Here is a 19786-nt window from a genome sequence, read left to right as displayed (position 1 = left end):
GTTTAAGTCTCGGTCATACAATGATCAAACACCCATCCTTTCACCAGTGCATAATTTCCACCACCAAGAACCCCAATATACTCCCCATCTCACCCCTCCCCCTGCCTGGGAGGCAGACGATTTCCACTTAACTCTCTCTCTCTCTCTCTACTTTCATTACATTATTTAGACAAAAGATGTACCATTATTACTTGGAATTTTCCCCCAACAATCGGACCTGCTGAAAAGGCATCGTGAAATGATTTGTTTTCTATTGCTGGTTATGAAGAACATATGATGTCACACAGTCGCAATAGCAGCCACGCGATTTTGGATTTCTGGTATTTTACTAATTAAGTCTGGAGGGATTTCTGCCAAAAGCTGCATAGTTCCGAGATTGATTTGTGTGCCTCTGGGTCCATGGCCGTGCCAGAGAGCTACTCGTGGGGGGCAACTCTTGGTCTCAGTGGGGCGGGAAGGACATGCCAGTTCCGACCCCCCCGCCATCCCATGAGGCCACAGCAACTAGGTTCTGAGGAAAGAAAAGTCTCAACAAACAAAGCTGGAACAATTAAAACAGAAAAAAAAAAAAAAAACCTCAATCCCTACCTAAAAAAAAAAAACCTCAATCCCTACACACGAAAAGCAAGTTAAGTTGGATCACATAAGTGATAGGTCAAACAATAAAGTGAAAGAGAACTTAGAAAAAAATGTTTTGTGACCTATGTCGGAGAGATCACAGAACACGTCTCCAAAAGGGGAAGGGGAGGGGACGAAATGAAACTTCATCTGAATGTAAACGTTTGGCTCTTCAAGAAATACACAATGCACCAAGTAACAGTGAACCCTAGGTCGGTGAGACAGCAGAGGGTCAGCAGAGGGTCCGACAAAGAAGTGGTTTGTGTTAGATAAGGAATCCCTGCAACTTTGTTAAAGGCAGGAAGGGAGGGAGAGAGAGAGAAACAGCACAAACCACCTCCAGTGCCGTGGAAGCTCATCTACCCGCCAGGCTCCGGAGACTTCTAAATGAATCTCCCAGAGCGCCTGCCGGTCTGCGGAGTGGCCGCACATCCCTGCCTCAGCTTGCCCCGAGGCTCCAACTCTCCAGCTTCCGCAGCTGACGCCGACGTCCCCCTGGTGACTCCACAGTTCCCAGCTCGGTTCCCTCTGCCAGGGAGCCCCCGTCTGCCAGGGGACTTGCAGCACGAGCAGCTTCAGGCTAAGGTAGAAGATCCCGCATCTTGGGCAGCTTCAGGACCCGGAGGCTCGGGGCTTTCCCCAGCGCGTCCATTTCTGCAGACCTTCGGCCCAGGCAGCTGACCAGGGACACCCGCCCGGCCCGCTGGGGGCTCCCCTTCCTTCCCGTGTGCTGACGGTGGCGCCCTCAGCCCCGATCACAGGTGGCTCTGGGACCCTCCCATCACCCTCCCAGCCGGGAGAAACCGTCTACAGACAGGTGAGTGGAACTGAAACGATCGACTGTCTCGAGGGACGCTCCTACTCTACATGAGGGTCCCAAGAGAGTGATTATATTTTTTGGAAAGCGGCTGCCTGCGAGCGGCCCCTCTACTGCCTCGGGAGCCCCCAGGAGACAGCGGAGGCGGCACTAGCCGAGGGACAGAGTGGCCAGGATGGATCCCGGGGCCTTGGACAGGCCACACACAGGCCGGACCACCCGAGCTCTCTGGCCTGCCTCCAAAGCCAACTCTGAAAACCGAAACCTGAAGCCTTCCTGCCCAGATGCCAACTACTCCTTTTCCTTTCTCGACTTAGGATTTCTGTCAGAGATGGCAGAGAAACTTGTGCTCCATTATGTGGGTTATAAAAATCCTGATTTTAAAACCTTTTCCCGCTGCGTTCCAACAGCGGCTCTGTATGTGTTCCCGTTAGTCTCGTCTGCGTTGCAGAACCAGATTGGGAGAACAAGGCTTTGGCAGAAACAACCAGTTGTTTCATTCGCTGTTTCCATTCAGGGGCCAATCGAGGCCACGTTTGGTTGGGATGCTACCACGAATTCACAGCGCTGGTGCAATTGGCAGACACTCAGCATCTTGGCTCTGTCTGATGTTAAAGACGATTTCTCTGACTCTGCAGCTCTGGGAAAACACCTTCGTATATTCTTTTTTTTTTTTTTTTTTGCTTTTTGGGTCATACCCAGCGATGTTCAGGGCTTCCTCCTGGCTCATGCACTCAGGAATCACTCCTGGCGGTGCTCAGGAACCATATGGGATGCTGGAAATCGAACCCGGGTCGGCCGCGTGCAAGGCAAACGCCCTCCCCGCTGTGTTATTGCTCCAACCCTGAAAACATATTCTTGGATTTTATTTGGCTTTTGAGATTTTTTTTTCACCTGAAAAATATCTTGACTTTGGAATTTGTTCAATAAAACAGTTGTTGGGGCTGGAGCGATAGCACAGCGGGGAGGGCGTTTGCCTTGCACGCGGCCGACCCGGGTTCGATTTCCAGCATCTCATATGGTTCCCCAAACATCACCAGGAGTAATTCCTGAGTGCAGAGCCGGGAGTAACCCCTGAGCATCACCGGGTGCGACCCAAAAAAAAAAAAAACAGTTGTTTCAGAGGATTGCCATAGACTTGCTGGCGAATGCCAGCCCAGCCCTGACTCAGTGATGCTTGGTGCAAGGGGTGATTGACCCCGTCCACTGGTCTGAAACATTGATGGGGTCACAGAAGGGCCAGGCTTTCTAAAGTGGCATCTGAAACTTCTTCTTTGCCTGCTTTCTGCCACGTTCCTCATGCATCTCTTTAGCAAATACATGTAAATGCAGGAGCTTCCTTGAGTTTAACTGTTCGATTCTCTCAAACTCCAGCTCTGTGCGGCCCATTCCAGAGAAAGGCCAGTCCCTCAGGGTGGGCCCCGGCCCGTGCACGCCTCAGGGTCCCTGGGTCCCTGTGCCACCAGAACAGGACATGGGCCCAGAAGGCAGCGAGAGGCAGCTGAGCCGCCAGCCCCCAGCAGACCCCTCACAGACAGCGCCCAGCCTGGACAGGACAGGGCCACGTCGGAGCATGCGATGTCTCCCACCTGAACGCTGCCCTAAGCAAGGTTAGACCGTACCCCGCAGGGGGTGAGTACCACAGACCTAGACAGAAATGCCAGGAACTCTATTTGCACCAAGCTAAGGCATGCCAGGCGTTCACAAGGCAACTAGTTTGCTCAGGCGCCTGCCAACAGTGCTCCTGAGCACAGGGCCAAGATTCACCCCAAGTGTGCACAGTCAGGTGGGGCCAAAAACAAGGGACAAGGAAGAGAGGACGCTTTCAAATGTTCCTGATGAAGGCCACAGAAATGCCATTATTTTTAAGTATATGTAAATAATGAAGCCGTGTCCAGGTTCCTGACAGGTTGCTGGAAATGCCGGGATGAAGAGCGATTAAGAGCATTCGGATGCGATTCTGTGAATTCACATTAACACTGAATTCAGGTGTAACCAAAGCCGATGTGTATGAAGAGTCGGTCTGGCTAGAGACACTGTTAGCCAGATGCTCCGTCGAGGTGTGTGACCATTCACAGTCTGAACCACCTTCGGGAGCAGAGGATTCGTCCACGCCTACAGGTACCCTGAACGCCACGGCAGGCAACGAGCCTTTCGAAAGCAAAGTCATATAGATTGTTTAAAAGTGCCCGTCCAGGGGCTGGAGCGATAGCACAGCGGGGAGAGCATTTGCCTTGCATGCGGCCAACCCGGGTTCAATTCCCAGCATCCCACACAGTCTCCTGAGCACCGCCAGGAGTAATTCCTGAGTGCAGAGCCAGGAGGAACCCTTGTGCATTGCCATGTATGACCCAAAAAGCCCCGAAAAGAAAAAAAAAAGTTCCTGTCCAGAGGCTGCCTGCGGGGGAGGCAAGGAAGGGGAGGGGTGTTGCTGGAGGCAGGTGGACACTGGCACAGTGTTGGACGACGGATGCCTGAAACGCAGACAGGAGTGACTTTGTCAGCCCCCCGGACTAGTAAAAAATAATAAATTTTTTAAAAAAAAAAATGGGCTGGAGCAATAACACAGTGGGTAAGGCGTTTGCCTTGCACACGACCGACCCAGCCAACCTGGGTTCCATTCCTCTGCCCCTCTCAGAGAGTCCAGCAAGCTACCGAGAGTATCTTGCCCACACAGCAAAGCCTGGCAAGCTGCCCGTGACGTATTCGCTATGCCAAAACACAGTAACAAGTGTCACAATGGAGACGTTACTGGGCCCGCTCGAGAAAATCAATGAACAACGGGAGGACAGTGACAGTGACTTAGAAAAAAATAGAGCTGTCTAGGATGGGAGACGTGTGCTGAAAGTAGACTATGGACCAAACATGATGGCCTCTTAGTACCTGTATTGCAAACTGTAACACCCAAAGGGAGAGAGAGAGTAAGAGGGAATGTGCCTGCCACAGGGGCAGGGGGTGGGATGGGGTGGGGGTGGCAGGAGGGATACTGGGAACATTGGTGGCGGAGAATGGGCACTGGCGGAGGGATGGGTACTCGACCATTGTATGCCTGAACTGTAATCATGAAAGCTTGTAAGTCTGTAACTATGTCTCACAGTGCTTCATTAAAAATAAATAAATAAATAAATAAATAAATAAATAAACCTGTCTATCACAAAATATTTTTTTTCTTTTTGAATGCTCAGGGGTTCCTCCTGGCTCTGCACTCAGGAATTACTCCTGGCGGTGCTCAGGGGACCCTATGAGATGCTGGGAATCGAACTCGGGTCGGCCGCATGCAAGGCAAATGCCCTCCTCACTGTGCTATCACTCTAGCCCATATCACAACATTTTTAAAAATAAAAAAAATACAGTCACTGTGCTCTAGAATCTTCCTGGTGCCTGACAACTTCCAATCATCTCAGTCTGAACCAGGGTGTTAAGAACCTAAGCCCTGTCCATGAGCTGCAGGAAACGGAGCTACAGAAAACCCCTCTGAGCCACCCAGACCCCAGACCAGGGCAGAGTGGAGCGCGGGGTTGGGCGCCGGCCCTTAGCCCTGTCCCCAGTCGTCCGGACCCTGAGGGGCACCCACACTCCTGCGTTCCCTCAGGCCTCGGTCCTGGCCAGGCCCCCAGGCTGCCCGGTGACCCAAGTGGCGGGAGATCTCCCCACCCTAGGAAATGATCACTTGACTTTCCGTTAATCGTTGATTTGCTCGAGTGGGTGCCAGTAATGTCTCCGTTTGTCCCTGTCGCGTGCTAGTGTAGCCCAATGGCGTCTGTTCGCTCTAGGAACACGAAGAGCCTCAAACCAATCGTTCATGATCTTGACGAAGAAGTCTGACCATCTGGAAGGTGGGCGGCCACGCGCTCTTTTGACATCCCGTGGAATCCAGTCGGTAACAGCTCTAGTCCAGCGGTCGTCTTTAAATCTCATTACGTGACCAGCCCATCTGATTTTCGACACCTTGGCAAATGAGACAGCGTCCCTGATTCTTGATCGTCGACGGATGTCAGAACTCCGGATTCTCTCTCTCATTTGAGTGAAACGTGATATTCCAAGCATAGCTCTTTCTATTCTTCTTTGGGAGACCTGAATAGCATTCTCATCCTGTTTGTGTAGGGCCCAGGTCTCTGAGGCATATGTTAATGCAGGAAGAACAGTGGAATCAAAGAGATGTGCCCGGAGCCGGAGGTTCTTCGTCCTCTTAGCTATTTCTTTGACGTTCTTGAAGGCGTTCCAAGCAGCTCTCTTCCTCCTGCGCAGCTCGGGTGCCAGGTCATTTGTCATGTTGACCTCTCGACCTAGGTACACATAGCTGTTGCATTCGGAGATGGTCGTTCCGTTGAGAGCGAATGGGGCGTCAGGAACGAGGCTGTTTCTCATAAACATTGTCTTCGTAAGATTCAGCTGTAGGAAATACCCGCTAACAAGTTTGTGCTTCCTCTATTACCCAAATAACATTCTGTCCGTTTGTTTGTTACTTGTTCTCTGGCTTTTAAAAGAAGGAGCTTGATGCTGGCAAACCGTTCCCACCCTTTCCCGCCTTTCCCTGGAGCTCTGGCGCGGGGTTTATTCCATGAGCTGGTTGTGGGCCTGGCGGGGCGGCCCCCAGGCGTCCCACCCGGCCTAGCTCATCCCCCCAGGGAGGCTGGCAGAGCTGACAGCGGCTTGAGCTCCCGTTTCCATCTTAACTGGGATTCTATTAGCGAAGACGAGCAGACAAGTGTTTCAACCCAAGGCGTGCAGTGCTGGGAGAAGGTTTGTTTTTCCTTCCCGGGGCTGGATGAACCCGTAGGAATGGGAGGGAGCTGGGTGGTCCGGTGGACTCCCTCGAGCACGGGCACCGGCAGCCCGCCCCAGCCAAAGCAGCCAGACCCCAGCCCGGGGCGACCCCTGACTGCCCCGCCAGCTCGCCCTCAGCCCACAGCCTTCCCCCCAGGGCGCAGGCAGAGGGCTCCCGAGCTTGGGGTTCTTTACGCAAAGAATTCTAAACTGTTTCCCATTCTTTTCAGGGGCCACACCCAGTGGTGCTCAGGGCTCACTCCTGGCAGTGCTCAGGGAACTCTGAGTGGGGTTCCCTTGGGGCCGGAGCAGAGGTACAGCATTTACCTCGCGTGCAGACTAGCTGGCTTTGTTCTCTGGCACCCGGGAGGTGCCCAAGCTCCCCGGAGTGAGCCCTGGGTGCAGAGTCAGGAGTCGGCCCTGAGCACCTCCAGCTGTGGCTCAGAAACAAACCCTGGAACTGGGTCCCCACGTGCCGGCCAAGCGGCTTCACCCTTGCCCTCCCTCCAGCCTCGCTTTGGTCCTCCTGGAGGAAGGGGGTCTGGTTTCTGGGCCACGCCGTCGCCCAGCAGCACTGAGTGCCCCTGGGTGCTCCCTTTCTACTATTAGAAGCTCAGTCCTCTCGCGAGGCTAAACACGACCCCACATGAAGCAGCCCCTGGGGTTAAGCCCGTTTTCTATCACGATCGCTTCTGGTTTTGGGGCGACAGCTCTCACGAGGAAAGTTCACAGGGGGAAATATGGCTTTGGCCTTGCTTTATTTTATTTATGTATTATTTATTTATTGCTTTTTTGGGTCACACCCGGTGATGCACAGGAATTACTCCTGGCTCTGTGCTCAAGGGCTTGGGGAACATATGGGATGTTGGGAATCCAACCCAGTCAGCTGCATGCAAGGGAAGCACCCTACTTGCTGTGTTATCGCTCCAGCCCTGCCTTGGTTCTATCTGAAAATAGATTTCAAGTCTCAAGACTTGAAATTCTTAATATTCTTTAATATTCTTGTCACACCCAGCGATGCACAGGGGTTACTCCTGGCTTTGCACTCAGGAATTACTCCCTGCAGAGCTCGAGGGACCCTATGGGGTGCTGGGGATCGAACCCGGGTCGGCCGCGCGTGCAAGGCCAACGCCTTCCCTGCTGTGCTATCGCTCCAGCCCCTTTGGATTTGCTTTTAAAAAAGAGACTTGACAGGACAGATTGTCCACAGATTACTGGATTTCTGAAAGTTTAGAAGAATCTAAGTATATTAGCACTTGAGAAGTAGTAACAAGAGCCAGTAATTCAGAAAGAATCCCTCAGGTCTGACACCCCTCCCCTCCCCCCCAGTACTCTGACCCAGCCCTTCTTAGCCCCCTCCCGGATTCTTCCCATCTCTCTTCTCCCCCTGCCATTCTCCGGGGTCCAGGTTGACCTGGGCGCCCCCCTCAGCCCCCGCGGCCCCTGTCCGGTCACCGACAGGCCACAGGGAAGATGCTCCCGCCCTCGTCCCTCTGGTGGCGGCACTGACGGGCTCCAGGCCGCAGCAGCTGTGGTCCCGGTTCCTGGAGACGCGGCGCCCGTTCCTGGCTGTGTCTGCGCGTGTCTCCCCGCCCCCTGCAGCTGCTGCGGCCACGGCTGACTCGGGAGGCTGGTGCTGCAGAGAGAAGGTGCCACGGGCCTCGGGGATACTCCTGTCCTGGGGGTCGGTGCCAGAGTGGAACAGCCGCGTCTTCCGGGGGGCTCAGGCATACTGAGAAGTTTCCGTACCGTTTCCACAGGGCAAACCCTTCCCTTCCCAGGGCTTTGTAGAGGCGAGCAGGTAGATTCACTGGCTGAGGAATCAGCGACAGAGCGTGTTCCCAGCCTCTCCTCACGCAGAGCGGTGGGTGCAGGGAGGAAGCTGGCCCCACGCTGCTCAGGAACCAGCTTGGTTTCCCTGGAAACCAGCCTCCATCCTTAGTGCCCAGGAGCGTCACGAGAGTCAGCCTGTGGACATGACAAAAGACACCCTTGTGCCAAGACTGGGGCCCTTATCACCTCTCCCTCTCCCTCTCTCTCCCTCTCCCCCTCCCTCTCTCCCTCTCTCTCTTCTTCTCTCCCTCCCTCCCTCCCTCCCTCTCTCATACTCACACATCCACACTCAGATACATACACTGTCTTTCTTACACACACACACACACACAGTCTCTTTCTCTTAAGCACACACAGTCACACACATACAAATACTGGCACACACTCTCTCTCATACACACACACACACACACACACACACACACACACACACGCACACACGCACTCACGGAGCTAGGTTTCTTATTTACATCACAACATCCCAGGCAGCTGGCCTGGGTGAGAGCCGGTGACCCCGTGGCCTCAGGCCCACAGGCGCGAGCTCTGGGCCCAGAGCACTGAGTCTGCGCGATTCATCCAGACAGTATCACAAAGGCAACTGCCTAAGGAAACCTGACCTTGAGGGAACAAGGATGCCTTTAAAATCTTAGATCCTAAAATGCTGCAGTAATCAAAATAGTACAAAGGGTCTGAAAACACGGCAGACCCGGTGCTAGGGGCGCTGTGAGACACCACCAGCTGCTGCTTCCACAGAAGGTCACCTCCTCTCGGTCCCCAGACCCGACTGCCACCTCGCCTGGCCCGGTGGCACGGCCTCGCTCGGCTTGAGGCCGGGGTCTCTCCACACCCACCCTGCCCTGGCCACCCCGGGCTGCTCCCCAAACGGTTACACTCTGACCCCAGGGGGTGGGAGGACACGGTCCTGACTGCCACGCAGAGGCCGTGACCAGGGGACACAGTCCCAGTTGACTGCCCGCAGAGGCCCTGGCCAGGGGGCCCGGCAGTCTTTTGCTCTCACACACGCTGAGGTTTGACTTTTCCCCTTTGCGTTTTCTTTTTCTCTCTGGTAACAAACTGGGTCACATCAGCCCACAGGGACCAGAGGGAGCTGAGCCTCGCTCAGAGAGGGGGTCCCACTGAGTTTGCAGGGTGCATCTGAGGACAGACCCAGCCCCCCCCCCCCCCGTCTCGCATTTGGGGCAAATGTGCTACTGCTAAGCTATGCCCCACTCGGGATGTTGCTTTATGGCGACTCCACACAAGGCTTCAACGAGAGGAGGGACCCTGCAGGAAGAAGGGGGGATGAACCGGTCGCTCCTCTCCTCTCGCTCTCTCCAGTCTTTGGGAGATCAGAAACACCCTCCCCACTGTGCTACCGCACCAGCCCCTCACCAGGGCCCTTTGGCCTGGGCACCGCTAGCCCGAACAGGCCATCGGAAGAACCAGGAGTGCTGCCTCCTTCACCAAGCGGCCACTGAGTTTCTGGGACTGGTATCACCAGCTAGTGTCGTGGAGGTCACGGAACAAATCAGCTCTGGGAGCCGCTGAGAGGGGCCCATCCCTGTCCCCATGCTGTGGGCAGCTGCTGCGACCTGAGTGGCACACGGTCCCACTGTCCAGGACTCCAGCAGTGGAACTGGGTCAGCAGAGGGACAGCAGGACAGCCGGGGACTCGTGGCTCTGCCCGGGCCAGGCAGAGCTCGGGAGAGACACCAGGGGCAGGCGGGCTGCCATGGAGGACCAGGGCTGGGTCCTCCTGTCCCTGGAGGCACCCTTGGGTGCTGAGGAGGTTTTTCTGTCCTTGTGGCATGCAGCAGAGACAGAAAGTCAGTGCCCACGTGGGCTGGGGACTGACCGGCCTGAAGGTCCCCTTCGCCCAGAGTGGGAGTTCCCGCCGGGCACAGCTGGTGACTGGGCAGTGTTTCCTCGCTTCCCCCCACCAAGCCCACTCCTTGCCCCGGCCCGTGGAGAACCGCTGACACAGCCAACGCCCGGCAGTGGCAGCATTAGAACCTCAGTTCTCACCTCCACTCCCTCGGAGTTGCGTGGCCTAAAGCCAGACAGTCCTGCGTCTCCGTGGCAGCCCGGTGAGATTTCCTGCCCTCGCTGAGACTTAGGAAGGTCACAGTAAACCCAGGAAGCTCCGAGTTTAGGGCCCCAGGAGGAGCTGGCCAGAACGTGCCAACCTGGGTTTAATCCCCAGCATCCCAGAGGCTCCGTGAGCACCTCTAGGAGCGGTCCTGAGGGCAGAGCCAGGAGGAAGCCCTGAGCCACGCAAGGTGGTGACCCGAACACCAAGACAGGAAGGAGAGGCTGGCACACAGAGGGCTCCAGGGGGCTGCGGGCGGATTCCAGCCCTGCCACCGTGCTATACTCGTGCCAAATGCCTCCATGGTCCAAGCAAGCCGAGCGTATTGGACGAGAACCACTGCCTCTTTGGAGACAAACGCCCCTAAAAGCCCAGGTGCTTATAGCGGCTTTCCCAGACGCTCCCCTGGAAGAACGGTGCACTCCCCGCAGTTAAACTACCGCAACAGCCGACTCTGTCACGTAGAAGGGCGGCATCATGACTGGCTGAAGGAAGCAGGGGACAGACAGGGCCTTGACTACAGAGTGCCCGGCGCGTCCTCTCTTCAAAGCAGCATGCGGGAATGTCTACCAGGTGGGACCAGTGACCAATTCCCAGCGTTTCCAGGGAAGACTCAGTGTGACCATGCAGGAGACCCAGGAGGCCCAAGCCAGCCACTGCTGCCAGGCATCACTGCTCCGGGAAGCCAGACAGTGCACACTAAGTGGAGCGAGGACACCGCCTGGCCAGAGGCTGCTGGCATGGAACTCTTACAGTGAAACAAAGACTTTGGGGCCGGAGCAACAGCACAGCAGGTAGGATGTTTGCCTTGCACGCAGCCGACCTGGGGTTTGATCCCCAGCAACCCATATGGTCCCCCGAGCACCGCCAGGAGTAATTCCTGAGTGCAGAGCCAGGAGTATCCCCTGGGTATCGCTGGGTGTGACCCAGAAGGCAAAAAAAATAAATAAAAATTAAAAAATACTTTGTCAAGTGAGGCCTCGCCTGTCCCTAGAGAGGTGTCAGGGTCCTGCTGGCCCCCGGCCCCGCGGCAGAGACAGTGATGGATTAAACGGTGCTTCTGTGCTGACATCGGAGGCCGTCTTATCCTGCCAGATGCTGGAGTTTATCACCCACAGGTGCTTGGAGACAACCAGGCCTCTGTAACGCCCCAAGGTGGAGTCTGTAACACCCTGGGTGCCCTCAATAACACCCCAGGTAATGTCCTGGGGTACCCTCTGTAACATCCTGGGGTGCCCTCTGTAATGTCTTGGGGTGCCCTCTGTAATGTCCTGAGGACACTCAGTAAAGCCGCAAGGTGTGGCCAAAAGCAGCTAACCAAAAGAAGCTAAGCATGCCTTCCTACCCACATCGAGACCCCGGCTCTGTGCTGAAGCGGTCTGAGATATTCCGAATTTAGAATGTGACCTAATTCAGTCACTGCTCAGACATCAGGTCGCGTGTGTCTGCAGGAGGTGTGATGAGCAGGAGCGCGACCCTGGCGCTGCCCGGCGGGTGGGCATGGGGAGGGGACGCACCCGAGATTCTCTCTCGCGTTCTCTGTGTTTCTGACACGCGCTACTCGGGTTTGGAGGACGTAGCTGACACCTCAGTGAGCAGAAGACAGTGAGCGCTGGGAAGGAAGTGGGGAGGCAGGGCCCTTGGCACACGGCTGAGGTGCCACGGGGCAGCCTCGCAAAACCCAAGCCAGAAATTCCAGATGACCCGTTATCCCGTCTCTGGGCGTTCAGCAGAAACTACTACAAAAGTCTCCACAGGAATCAACGTGCAGCCACAGGCATCGTGGCAGTTTCCAGGATTGCCTGGAGTCGGGCTAAGGGGAGCAGAGGCGTGTGGTCACCCAGAGGCGACTGCCGCAGACCAAGTCGGAGATGCTGCCGTCCGTGGGGGCACGAGGGGGCATCAGGGGGCAGAGAGAGGCTGAATGGTGCTCACCTTACAGGAGCCAAACACAAGACATGAGTGCAGTTGGACAGAAGGACACGCTCAGCCCAGCCCAGCCTCAGGTGCAGCCGGACAGAGGGACACGCTCAGCCTAGCCCCAGCCCGGGGTCTTAGGCAGGGAGAGGCTTACTCAGGGTCTGGATGGGCCACCTCCCCCACCTCCCTGTACTTCCAGAAGCCTTGGCAGTCACACCCACACCCGAATTGAAAAGCTGCTCCAGCCTTTCCGTCTCCTGATAAAAATACCGAATGCCCCGAATGCCCCGAACAAACACCGTGACCTCTTAGCACCTGGATTGCAAACCATAATGCACAAAAGGAAAAGGAGAGAGAGAGCAGGAAGGAAAATGCCTCCCCTAGAGGGAGGCTAGGGTGGGGGGTGGGGTGGGGGGATGGTGAGAGGGAAACCGGGGACATTGGTGGTGGGAGGTGTGCACTGGGGGAGGGAGGGGTGCTGGATCATTGAATGGCTGAACTCAATTATGAACAGCTTTGCAATGGTCTTTCTCACAGACATCCTATCAAAAAAAATTTTTTTGAAAAGTAATGTGGAGGTCATACCCAGCTCAATCAGCTTAATAAACAGCTGAATAAATAGCAGGACTCCTACATTAAAAATGAAAGAAAGAAAGGAGAAAGAAAGAAAGAAAGAAAGAAAGAAAGAAAGAAAGAGTAGAGAAAGAAAGAAAGGAAAGAGAGAAAGAAAGAAAGAAAGGAAGGAAGAAAGGGAGGGAGGGAGGGAAGGATGGAAGGAAGGAAGGAAGGAAGGAAGGAAGGAAGGAAGGAGGAAGGAAGGAAGGGAGGAAGAGAGGGAGGGAGGGAGGGAGGGAAGAGGAAGGAAGGAAGAGAAAGGAAGGAAGGAAGGAAGGAAGGAAGGAAGAAAGGAAGAGGAAGGAAGGAAGGAAGGAAGGAAGGGAGGAAGAGAGGGAGGGAGGGAGGGGGGCTGGAGCAGTAGCACAGCGGGTGGGGCGTTTGCCTTGCACACAGCGGACCCAGGTTCGATACCCAACATCCCATTTGGTTCCCTGAGCAGAGCCAGGAGGAACCCCTGTGCATTGCCAGGTTGTGACTCAAAAAGAAAAAAAAAGAGAAAGAAAAGGAAAGTAAGTAAGAAAGAAAGAAAGAAAGAAAGGGAAGAAAGGAAAGAAAGAATGAAAAGAAAGGAAGAGAAAGAAAAGGAAAGAAAGAAAATGAAGAAAAGCTAGAAAGAAAGAAAGAAAGAAAGAAAGAAAGAAAGAAAGAAAGAAAGAAAGAAAGAAAGAAAGAAAGAAAATGAAGAGAAGGTCCACAATGTCTAACCCGACGTACCACCCAGTCTGGTTAGGGAAAGGAGAAGCCTTTGATCTTTTTCCCATTTGCGAGAAAGTGTTCAAAGAGCAAAAGAAAACACTGAGGGGACAAGAGGAGGAGAGAGGAACAAAGGCGGACGGCAGCTTGGGGGGGGGAGGCTCACTGCCCCGGGTGGCCGCTGAACCCAGCGCGCTCCCTCGGCCCCAGGTCTCCCGCGCACCCCGCTCGGCCACTGCACCTGCTTTTTCTCCACATCAACAGGTGGCGAAGCCTCAGCCAACACCACGGACCGGACTGACCCGCAGGGGCTAAACGCAAAAAGGCAGGTGGCAAATCTTGATCCGCTTTTGCCGAACTTCATTCACGGGACAACCAGGAACCGGGTGGCCCAGACTGGACCCTCGTGGAAGGGGCGCGGGGCTGACGCCCAAGAGGCCGCTCCCTGCCGAGCGGGCGGGCAAGGGCACCGCACCGGAGGGCGGGTCTCAGGCTGTCCTGCCAAGAGCAAGAGGAGTCGACGCCGGCCAACCCTGGGTCTCTGCTCCCCTATCCCCTCCCTTTGGGGACCGAAGTCCTGGGGAGCACAGGGGAGGAGCCTGCAGAGACTCCCTGGGAAGGAGCACAGGGGGAGGAGCCCGCAGAGACTCCCCAGGGAGGAGCACCAAGGGAGGAGCCCGCAGAGACTCCCAGGTTAGGCCTTGAACTGGGGAAAGGGGCATTCAGGGCAGTTCCCAGCAAGCAAACTTCTTCCCTCTCCAACTGCCCCACGGCCAGAGCCTCATGTCCAGCGACAAAGACTCCAGGGCCAGGAGCTCAGGCCCGGGCTGCGCTCTGCACGCCAGAGGCCCAGGACCCCAGCACCACAGCACCACGGTCACACCACAGCACAGTAGGTGTGGCCCAAAATGTTATTTTAAAAAAAAAGGAACAGAGCCCAAAGCTGGCGCCACAGCAGCCATCAGCCCTGTCCCCACGCGTGCTGGGAGCTGCGTGTGCAGAAACAGACGACACAGCACCATTCCTCTCGCCTGGATGGCACGCAGTCCGTTCTTGCCTTGGCTGGAAAATCACTCTCGAACCCTGAATGCTGAGCATGCAGTCAGCATGCCGGGCTGAGCAGCGGGTGCTCCCCACGATGGGGACTGCCGGGACAGAGCGCGTGTGAGTCGGGCCGCGGGAAGCCCCGGAACCCGTTGGTCTCTGCAGAGCCACAGGGACACGGAGCCTTCCGGGACCTTCTGTGGCATCAGCAGCTAGCGCTGAGCACTGGAGTCTGCCGGATCGCCGAGACTGTGGCTGGGGAGAGCAGCGGCCAGCACCGAGCCCCAGTAGGCGCCTGGACTGTGGGCAGCTGGGGGCAGGCGGGGCTCTCGGCCCTTCTTTGTTCCCTGCTACACGGGAAGGGAAGGAGGGAGGGAGGGAGGGAGGGAGGGAGGGAGGGAGGGGAAGAAAGGAAGAAAGGAAGATTTTATTTGTATAAAGGTGTTCATACTAATTCGTTACATTTGATACTTGAACACCAACCCCACCACCACTGTACCTTCCCGACCCCGTATTTCAAATGTTTCCACCCGAAATCTCAAACCATGCCTCCAGAGCAGAACCAAAATAATTAACTCTGTATGGAGGAAAGTGTGTGAAGATTGCTGTGTTGTCTTCTACGTAATCCCACCAAATGCGGTGTGCTCCTCTTGGGACATCAGTGTGCAGAGTGAGATGTCCAGAAATCATACGGCAGATTCCCTCATGGGTGAGCTCGTCCAGCGTGTGGAGAGCAACCCTGCGCACGGCAGTGACTGAGTTCTCGAGGTTTTGGCTGCCAGGCTGGCTCCGTTGGGGTGGGGAGGGGAACTCACCTGTCCCCCCTCTGAGTTGCCCTGCAGGAGACAGCCTGGCACGGGGTCTGGAGGCATCTCTGCGGCGTGTCGTTTCTTAATTTTAATGTAGAAAAAAGCCGTGACTTTGGATATAATCCTAGAATTAACACTGATTAGATAACAAAGCTACAATAGTAAAATCAATAGCTGTAGAAAAATCAATCGGCGTGAACATTGTTCTGATTGCAGGGTTAAGCCCTTCTCTGAGCATCTATTAAGCTGTCCATAGGCTGGTAGGTTGGCGAGGCCACACAGACGGCCGTTCGGTCCGGAGCCTCCAGGGTCTAGGGTCCGAGCCAGAGGGTTCACGGGCAGCGGCTGTGGAGGTGGGTGTGTCTGCCGGGCCTCTGGGAGTGTTGGGGGCAGCTGCCCACCACGGCTCTCCAGCACCAGAGTTCTCAGACTGGTACCCCAGATTATTTGCAGGTTGGCGGCTGCGGAGGATGTGAAGGGGTGGCCCTGAGCCTGGGTGGGGCTCTAGTGGGGGGAACCGGAACCAGCCGGTTTGCAGCAGGCAACTCTGAGACCTTGAACTTGCAGCTACAATTGGGCATCTCCCCCTCGTGCCTGGTCACTCCCCAGGGACAGGGAAGAAAGTGCGTGGGCGGGGGGGGGACCCGGGAGGGCAGCGCAGGGCACAAGGGCCCTCGAGTCTCTCCTTTCACTGTCACCAGCACTTCCCGGAAGTGGATGTTTTAGAATTACGCTATTTATCGGATCTGCACTTGTTGTCCTTAGAAATGTCAAGGATGTATTTTTTATCCTGACGATAGAAATGTGTGTATATGCATTTCAGGGTGTTATAAGGTCGTACTTTGTGATTTCTGTGTCCTTATAATAAATATGTCCCTAAAAAAAAGAGAGAGAAAAGAAATCGTTTACTGGTTAATGTTCTAAATAGAGAATGTAAAACCATTCCGACAACACTTTTGGTTTAATTTTTAAAAATATGGTTTGGGGCCGGAGCGATAGTCCAGCGGGAGGGCAATTGCCTTGCACACAGCTGACCCGAGTTCAATCCCGGCATCCCCTGCGGCCCCCCGAGCACTGCCAGGAGTGATTCCTGAGTGCAGAGTCAGGAGGAACCCCTGAGCATCACCGGGTGTGACCCCAAACACCAAAAAATACAACAACAACAACAACAAAAGAGTATGGTTACTTGGGGCCGGAGCAAAAGTACAAAGTGCAGGGCACCTGCAGGCAGCCCACCCAGGTTTGATCCCTGGCCCCAGATGGTCCCCTGAGCCCGCCAGGAGTTATTCCTGAGAGTTGAGCCTGGAGTAACCCCTGAGCACTTCCAGGTGTGGCCCAAAAAAGAAAAATTTCGTTAGTTAACCTCTTGATTTTTATTTTCCTAAAAATAAAACTGGCGGTTTCACAACACAAAATAAACTGGCAGTTTCCAGGAATTTCAGACCCTGGAGTTTTTCTTCAAACTGGAGAGCTCAAAATAAAGATGCCACCACAGAACCAACAGAATAAACAATGAACTCAGGGAAGAGTAGGATAGAGTCCAAATACTGCGTTGTGTATTTCCGAAGAGCAGCGATGTTCCTGCCGCGTGGTGGCCTCCACTTCCCCCATCCCGGGGAGGCCGATGGCGATGGGCAGGTGAAGGAAGGAACGAGGGCCAGGCTGGTCACTCTCCCCCCCTCCCCCCTTCATTCTCCTTCTTGCTTCCCCCTCACTCTCCTTCTGGTGGCCTCTCTAGCCTACTCTTACAGCCTAGTTTCTGTAGAAACCATGTAGGGTGGTGACACAAAGGTGGGTTGAACATTAACAAATCAACAAAGAGAGGTAAGGCCACTCCTCCAGGAGATTTACTCAAGAACAAAATCTCATCTACAGAGATTACTCCAGATTACTAGGAGATCTGCTCAAGGGTGGGATCCCATCCAGGATGTGTCGCTTTCTTCTTTCCCCAGCTAGTAATCCACTTAAATAGTTGTAGTAAATCTACTCCTAATATTTCTAGCAGTGTCATTCTGTATGAGCACAGTAAAAGATATATCAAACTTAGAAGTTTGGTTCTTCCTGGGGACATCTCACTGTATATTCCAGACCCCTGTCCTCAGGCCAGGTTAGTCTCCCTAACCCCAGGAGTGTCCTTATCCAGGCACCTCTGGGGTCATGACAGTTTGTCCATGACTATGCTCTTGGCTTATAGCTGAGTACTGTGGTGCTTTGGCCTGGCCCATTTTGATGCCAGGGTAGCTCACAGCATGCCCTGGGTCCATTCCGTCCCTCATCAGGACCCTGCTTTTGGAGTGCTTAAGTCGAGACTTAAGTCGAGAAAGCAGATGCCCAGGAGTGAATACTGTTTGGAGTCAATTAACTCCCAAGTTACAAAAGCATTATATTAACTGTCGTCCTGTGTCCATGCAAAAAGGACATTGCTTTACTGTGATCTATGCGAAGGATGGGGAAAAGCAATATTCAACTTACAAGTTGAGCGTCCTTAGAAGGATCTGACCTTCCAAGTTGACAGAATCTGATTGGGGAAAAGGTGTTAACTGTTTGGGGAGAAGAGCACAGAGAAGAGGTTGCAGATAAGCACGGAGGAATGGGAGTGACTCGGGAGCACTGTGACGGGTGTAACCCAATAATCCTAAGCTCCCAGTGGCAAGGGAGAAAGGACACACCAGTGCCATCCAACACTGCATGAAACCAATGTCATCCTACACTGCATGGATCCATTTTGTTTCTATGTGCAACGTGAGTATGAGAAAAGATAAATTAAGAAAATAATCCCATTTGTCACTGTCCTCCTGTTGTTCATCGATTTTCTCGAGCCGGCCCAGTAACGTCTCTATCATGAGACTTGTTGTTACTGTGTTTGGCATATTGAATACGTCACTGGTAGCTTGCCAGGCTTTGCTGTGCGGGCGAGATACTCTCGGTAGCTTGCCGAGCTCTCCCAGAGGGACGAAGGAATCGAACCTGGCTCGGCTGGATCGGCCGCATGCAAAGCAAACACCCTACCCACTGTGCTATCACTCCAGCCCTGTGCTGTAACTGCATAAAATAAGACAAAATATCCGGGAGTAAACTGAACAAAGAAAAGAACTATGCTGAGAAGTATAACGTTACGAAAAAAGATAAGAAATAGAAGATACAAATAAATGAAAAGATATCTTGTACTTATGAACTAGAATGATAAATAGTAAAATGATTAGTCATATTAGCTAAGCAATTTACAGATTCAACATATCCCTCTATCAAAATACCAATGGAATTTTTCAAGAAAATGGAATAATTTTATATTTTATATAAAGCCACAAAAGATCTCAAATAGCCAAAGAAACTGAAAGAAAAATGTTTATTATTCTTTGTTTTTTTTTTTTTTTTGGCTTTTTGGGTCACACCTGGCGATGCACAGGGGTTACTCCTGGCTCTGCACTCAGGAATTACCCCTGGCAGTGCTCAGGGGACCATATGGGATGCTGGGAATCAAACCCGGGTTGACCCGGGTCGGCAGCGTGCAAGGCAAATGCCCTCCCCGCTGTGCTATCGCTCCAGCCCCCAAAATGTTTATTATTCTTTGCCTTCAAACTATATTTCAGGGGCTGGAGCGATAGCACAGCGGGGAGGGCATTTGCCTTGCATGCGGCCAACCCGGGTTCGATTGCCAGCATCCCATATGGTCCCCCGAGCATTGCCAGGAGTAATTCCTAAGGACAGAGCCAGGAATAACCCCTGTGCATCACTGGGTATGATCCAAAAAGAAAAAAAAACTGTATTTCAAAGCAGTAGTAATTAGAACAGCACAATGAGAACAAAAACACCCACACAGAATGGAAACCCCTGAAACAAATACACACATTTAAATTTTTTTTTTCTTTTTTGCTTTTTTGGGTCACACCCAGAAATGCACAGGGATTCCTCCTGGCTCTACACTCAGGAGTTACCGCTGGTGGTGCTCAGTGGACCATACGGGATGCTGGGTATCGAACCCGGGTCAGCCGCGTGCAAGGCAAATGCCCTACCCACTGTGCTACTGCTCCAGCCCCAGACATTTAATTTTTGATAAAGGCCAAAATCATACAATAGTGAATGAAATTGATATAATAAATCATATATGTCATTTGCATCCTAAAAATCAGATTTTTCTTATCAATGTGACGAGCCAACGTGGTGTGCTGCTGAGTCACGCACATTCAGCCCTGGCTGTACCGAGCGTCGAGACTGCAGTCTGCACGACACCAACCCAGCATACGAAAGCCCCACCTGGCTGCGGACATGGGAATGTTGATCAGAAGTTTAAAGTGACTAGGAAAATAGAACACCTCGTTCTACACCACCGCGCGTGTAACTGGAGAGATTCTGAGAGCTCTGGTGTATTATGAAGAGAGACATAGGGAGCCGAGAGACAGCCCGGCAGGTAGGGCACCTGCCTCACAGGAGCCCAGCCCGGGCTCGATCCCCAGTATCACAGACTGTCCCCTCCGACCACCCCCAGGGGTGACTCCAAGCACAGAACCCAGAGTTAACACTGAGCACTGCCGGAGAAGCACCCTCCCCCAAAATAAGAGATACCTAGCTAAATCACTC

Source organism: Sorex fumeus, unplaced genomic scaffold, assembly GCF_029834395.1.
Source record: "Sorex fumeus unplaced genomic scaffold, SorFum_2.1 ptg000177l, whole genome shotgun sequence".
NCBI classification, from domain to species: domain Eukaryota; kingdom Metazoa; phylum Chordata; class Mammalia; order Eulipotyphla; family Soricidae; genus Sorex; species Sorex fumeus.
Note: the sequence above shows the minus strand (reverse complement) of the source record.